Source organism: Papaver somniferum, unplaced genomic scaffold (genome assembly GCF_003573695.1).
Source record: "Papaver somniferum cultivar HN1 unplaced genomic scaffold, ASM357369v1 unplaced-scaffold_2144, whole genome shotgun sequence".
Taxonomy (NCBI): domain Eukaryota; kingdom Viridiplantae; phylum Streptophyta; class Magnoliopsida; order Ranunculales; family Papaveraceae; genus Papaver; species Papaver somniferum.
In genome coordinates, this window is record NW_020631531.1 from 1 (window position 1) to 6,512 (window position 6,512).

Here is a 6,512-nt window from a genome sequence, read left to right on the forward strand (position 1 = left end):
CATAATAAGTGCTGCTGATATATAGAAATACCAGGCCAACATATTTGATCATTGTGGTTGCTGATACATGGAAATACCAGGCCAACCCCATTTCATCATTGTGGTTGTTGATACATGGAAATACCAGGCCAACCACGTTTCATCATTGTGATTGCTGATATATGGAAATACCAGGCCAACCACATTTCATCATTGTGGTTGATTATATATGGAAATACCAGGCCAACCACATTTTGCAATTTTCGTCGCAAACACTATTAAGTCTCACATTTTGTTGTTTATTCGGCGGATGATCGAATTCACTTGTACTTTCTACAAAAGCACTAAAATAGTATTAGCAACTAAAATATTGTATCCTACTAATATAAATATGGGTGTAAAATGTAGCATTTACATGCTTATCACAGCTGCAAAGCGGGGTCGCAACAGTTCTGCTCTGTTGCGAAAGTCGATGTTGCAATATGTCGTAACGGCTACACGGTCGTTGCAAACTTTTGGTCGCAATAGTTTCAAACTGTTGCAACGTTAATAAGTCGCAACTGTTTTAAACATTGGCGATATTAGATGGTCGCAACACTTTAAACAGTTGCGAACGGCTTGCAACAACATCCCGCAGTTGCGAAATATTTGCAACATTAATAAAATAGTGGTTTTGACCTGGTCAAAACCACCAGTTCCCCTATAACAAAATAAAGTTTCCCTGTTCATTTGGAAATCAACATCATATTCCCTGCATTTTGTGCCTACTATCAAAAGAATGACAAGTATAGAAAACATTTCCTATGTTTTCAGAACATACAATTTCTGTAGTTGTAATGTTAAGTGTAATAGCAGTAGTAGATACAATCTTAAAGGCACAAGACCAAGGGACAATCTCAACATCATTCATTACCTACATGCTCAAATAAGTATAGCTTTTTGTTGCTTCATATCTAGCCTTGTAAGTAGTGGCACTTATTGTTTATCTCTGTGCAATCAGCTACGAACTCAGAAACCTCTTATTCCTGGCTTTCATGTTCTTCTTCGTTTTCTTCTTCCTCCTGAGACAAGAAACTGGAACAAATCAACATCCAATTCCCACCATTGAAGATAGGAATAAGAAAATAGAGCATTTTACATAGAGCACAAGGATACCTTGTGATCCAAATCAGCCAAGTCACGCTTGTCCACATATATTTCAAAATTATACCATATTCACTTACTGGATTATGAACAAAAATTACTACAAGAACTATAAATAGCAACATTAACAGGGAATAGTGGAAGACACGGATTATATATACTGAAGAATTTAACCAAAGGGATACCTTGTCTAAATTTGAGATTCCACATAGCAACCTGGCAATCCTCGAACAAGGTAGGGTACTCCTCAGGATCGTCTAAAGATTACACAACTTTCTTGTTAACCTATAAAAATCCATGGCATGTAAAGAGGAAAGTCAATCTAAATAGTATAGCAGATGAAAAAAGCAAGGTTTGCAGTTCATGAATTTTATCAAATGGTAAAGGCTCGACTTAAGAATTTGTGTACCTATAATTTATGGATGCACAAGAGGAACAAGAAGTATGGGATGATAAGTTTAGGGAGTACATTGCATTTTAGATGCAATGCTTACCTGGAGAATTTGGCCTGAACTATAAAGAATGATACCAGCAGCAACGACGTAGAGATCTGGCTTCCCTATTGAAATTCCAATGCCCTGAACTCCAAGGTCTCCAAGACCTAATATTCTGATTTTATTTTTCACCACGATCGTATCAACCTACGGATAGATTGAATTTGTCACTATCTTAGAAAACAGAATATTACAAAAACTGGGAAAAGAGTTAATAACACAAAACACAAGAAACTTCCAGCAAACAAGAACTATTTACATGAAAAAATAATAATGGAATAACACTGCTTCTTCAAGGTTGACATCTGAGATATCATTGGTCATAATAAGACCATTGTTTGGTTGCCATTGTTGTGGAACATTACTGGTGGTTGCCTACAAATATCAGTCGATTCAGAAACCTCAATTCTTCTAAATACTTGAAAATACAAACTGGAGAGAAATGTAAAATATTATGCAGAGAATTACCTAGCCACTTGGATTTCTATTTACTTTTGCCTGTCTTCCTATTTATGACATGCACAACATAATAAGATTTCTTTGTAAATTATACCTTTTAATTTGTGAACACCCGTAAATGTTGATTTCTTTTATCTTATTCTTCTACACTGATGGTCTTCAAGACCTCTGTCATACCTGCAAAACATCAAAAACATAGCAAATATTTAGGTGTATATATAAATAAGACGATATAATAATGATGCTTTGAGTTATAGGGAGCACATAGACAAAATGAAAAAATTTGCCATCATATAATAAATAAATGAAAATAGACTGATAATGCTTCAGAAAAACTATCATACGCCAGAAACATACAAGGCAACACTTACACATCCGTGAGTGTATCCCTTTCCTGGGGCCACCAGAAAGATGAGTACACTTAGTTTTCAATGCAATGGTATTCACTATTCATAAAGGCGTCAAGGCAATATGACTTTGCTTTTCATTGTCATGTCTAGTGACTATGTTTTGATTTTAAACCAAGTATTTAAGAAATAAGGCATCTTGAACAACTTTTGCTTTGTAAAGGTGAGTATTTAAAAATTCACCTTAGAGCCTGAGTTTTCTTCTGCTTTTGTTTCCGCGCCTTTGAATTGATCTACTGCAACTTTCTGATCCTCCTATGAGATGAGATGCATTATCAGTGTCGCCTAAATATAAATAAACTATTTACCCATTTCAAACTCTTTCATATGATTGTTATGATGTTTGTATCCGTTTCTTGTACAACAAAAAACTCCATTTTTAACTTTAAAGACAAAACATAATTCAATGAAAATAAGACCCTATTGATAAACTTACATGAAGTGAATCAAATTTGAGATCAGGACACGAAATACCATATCTTTAACGTTAGGTTCGACGACTTCTCTCTTCATTCTTGCAGGCTGCGACTTATTTGATAGAGGGCTGCTGCGGGTAGAACCAAAATGTTAACATCCGGCAGAAACGAGATTTTTAGATCACTTCACAACATAGTAAGTAAAAAATATAATAAAAGTACCTCTCGTCGTCAACTTCCATGTCAGAATCAGGACACCAACTCTCCTTTGTGTCATATTGATCTTCATCTCCTTGCTTTCAGCATTTGATGACTTAGATTTCAAGATCAGGACATTGGAACTAGAAGTCATATTTGTGCTTCTCACAGAAAAAGATTTTTGAGTCTAGCTTGAGAAATAAACAACAAAAACTTCAGAAAGGAAATGAGTTTATCTTGAAAAACAATGATAGTCCTCTTCGAAAGAAGAACACCAACTTTTTTTGATTAAACAACAATGTTACATTATCATTCATATCACATCCCATGTGCTAACAATTATGGGGGAAGTGCATCCATCAGATAAACCCCAATTCATAAATACCCTAAGCACCAAGATAAACACAAAAAATTCAACATAAAAAGCCAAATTGAGGTCAAGAAACACAAAATCTCACAATTCCAAAAAACACATAATCAAAATCATTGCAGAAACAGATAAATGAAATAACAATTTACCTTTTCGATGGGGAGAGAAAGGCAAGCAGTGATAATGGCAATAACATCAGCACCCACTTCCTAACTGTTTACAAGACAACCATTTCCAACACTCAATAACAGCACCACCACCTGCAATATTCTCATTCCTTGGCAATTTACCTTTTCTGAATATTCTCATTCCCTGTCTCCTAAATCAGGCCTATTCATTGCACAACCACCATTTTGTAGCAGCACCAACACCTAGCAACATTGCCATCTTCAGTTCCTCGGCATCAACTTCAATTCTCAAATGGCAGAACCACTTCATCGTCTTGACTTCATCTGCACAAGCCAGTTAAAGCAAACTTACTTCACAAATCAAACCACCAACATCGTTCTCTGCAAACCCATTCAATCATTGTGAATACATTCAATCTCAGAATCCCAAATCCAACCCTTAAATTTCTATCTTTTCCATGCAACTTTCAATCTCAAACCCTAACTTTCAATTTCTATCTTTTCCACACAACTTTCAATCTCAAATCCAACCCTAACTTTCAAAATCCACAAATCTCAAATCCTAACTTCCAAATTTCAAACCCTAACTTTCAATCTCAAATCCAACCATAACTTTCAAAATCCACATATCCAACCACCAATTTCAATCTATGCAAACCCATTTATTCTCGATTCTTGCAGCAATGTGGGGTTGGTACCCCAAGGTAAGCTGCGAATTCTTGCAGCAATGTGGGGTTGCAGCAATGTGGTTTCAATTGCAGCACTTCAATCAAACAATGTGGGGTTGGTACCCCAAGGTAAGCTGCGAATTATATATATAAAGCCTGAAGAGTTGGGGATCAACCCAACTAATCTGATTAGTTGAAAACATGAACCTACAATAAGAAAGATTAGTACCCAGAGAGATAAAACTGAATTCAATCTTATTTAAAGCATAATTCGAACCTTGAATATGAAGTAAATCAGGTTCGCAGATGATTACTAAAGATTGTCTAAATAATTGAACAGTTATTGTACTCCCTAAATCTGGTTCTAAGTCAGCGAAAATAACTTCCACGACTGATATTTTTTCAAATTCACTCGCTGAACAAGGCCTCAATGGAGCAATAATATCACGACTCTTAGACCCATTATCATCTAAAACGGTTTCATTATGAATATCAACGAGACGAAAAAATTCAGAACTTAATGGCTTATGGGTCAAGGTAGGTGCATTCTCGACTGATGGAACTAGTCGAGAATCAGAAAAAACTAGAGGTTCTAGTTTGGGCTTCCATTTATTAGTGTCTAGCAGCGGTGTGGAGTCTAACAAAGCATTGACTTCACAAATAACACTATCATCATCAAAATCATACCCAAAATGAGCTAAGCAAACCTCTAATGGATCTTCCAAGTCGCTCTTGCAAAAGCTTTGCGAGTGCATACTTTCTTTTCGCCCACTACTGGTTTCAATTGCAGCACTTCAATCACTAAGGTACCTAAAAAAAAATCAAACAAACTGCGTAAAAAGAAACTAAAGAAAATCTAAAAGAAAAAGAAATTATGTACAAAAACTAAAATAAAAATAAACTATATACAATGATATCAACTAGAGAGTATTTTGCAACCACTCCCCAGCAACGGCGCCAAAAACTTGGTAGGCTCAGAAACCTACAATAATATACTGCAAGTGCACAGCGTCTAACTAGTAAACAATGGCAAGTACAGGTCGTTCCCACGAGGAGTGTGAAATACTCTACCAACTAATACCAAAAATTAAGTAATCAACAAGATAATGTTTTAAGGATTTTTAGAAATTCGGAAACAAATGAAATGATAAATAATTTAAAGATAAACAAAAAGAATGTGGGTTATTAAGGTTTTCGGTTTCCACCAATTAATTATGCAAATTCTACTATTCGTTAAAAATAAATTCCATGCATTTTCAAATATTGTTTCTCCGCTATAGTTTTCTTCGCTTCATGGATGGTGATTCTAAAGCATTACCTATCAATCCTAAAGCATATCACGTCAAGGGATTTAACCAAAGCACGCCATATCAATTGAAAAGCATAAATAATCAATGAAATCACATGAACAATAAAATAGCAAGCTATATGAAGAAAAACTATTAGTCATTCAAATCATTATTAAGCATATACATATAGAGTTTACACAATTTATTGGTTTCTACCTAAACCCTAACATAACACTAGCTAGAAATGGCTTTCTCAAAAGCCATAAACATATTAAAATTAAACTCTAGCTAATGAAAAATGAAGAATCGAAAACAAAACTTCAAAACCCTTCCTTTGTTGTGGCACTGTGGCCGGGTGCCCCCCATTTTCATTTTGGAACAACACATAAATATAGCCCACAGATGAATTCACGTCGTCGCCACATCACCTCCCAATAGAAGTCTGCCACATGTCATGAAATACAATCCGCTCAATAATATTGTGTCGTGTGTCATAATATGACGAAACATTGTAAAGTATCAGCGAATCTCCACTTTCCATAGTATATGAAACCACCAAGGAAATGAATTAATTTCATTTAAAAAGCATGATATTTTTTTGCATGTGCTGGGCCCACCTTAACTGTATTTGCACAAATGACGTCATTTGATCTCAAACATTCCTTCAGATTCTTTATATATATAGCAAGAGAACTTATGTAAGGACAAGATATGTTAATCTTTCCTTTTTCTTCATTTGCACTTCATTTGCACGTGGTCATGGAGGTGATATTCTTCCATTCTTATGCTAATAATAAGGTCACTCTTGACCAATCTTAGGTGGCATTAGTGTGCTGACGTCGACTCGCTTCACCATGCATTAATTGAAGAGCAAATTAAAACTTGTCTTCCCATTGTGACCTCGGCTGTGAAATAATTCTATGCTGCTGATATATATGGAGATACCAGGCCAACATAATAA

At 35.4% G+C, this 6,512-nt stretch overlaps 1 long non-coding RNA gene across 7 annotated transcripts; it reads right to left on the reverse strand.

Moving 5' to 3' along the window:
* Positions 1-685: 685 nt before the first annotated feature.
* On the reverse strand, positions 686-4,265 carry LOC113340446. 7 transcript variants are annotated; one of them, XR_003355477.1, is made up of 9 exons: positions 3,616-4,265; positions 3,121-3,283; positions 2,919-3,029; positions 2,666-2,737; positions 2,170-2,252; positions 1,876-1,991; positions 1,617-1,763; positions 1,308-1,407; positions 686-1,040 (listed from the first exon to the last, which is right to left on the reverse strand). It is a non-coding gene; the product is annotated as an uncharacterized LOC113340446 (long non-coding RNA). The 7 variants fall into 7 exon arrangements; XR_003355478.1 differs by having other exon boundaries at positions 3,121-3,287; XR_003355476.1 differs by having other exon boundaries at positions 3,121-3,482.
* Positions 4,266-6,512: the final 2,247 nt, after the last annotated feature.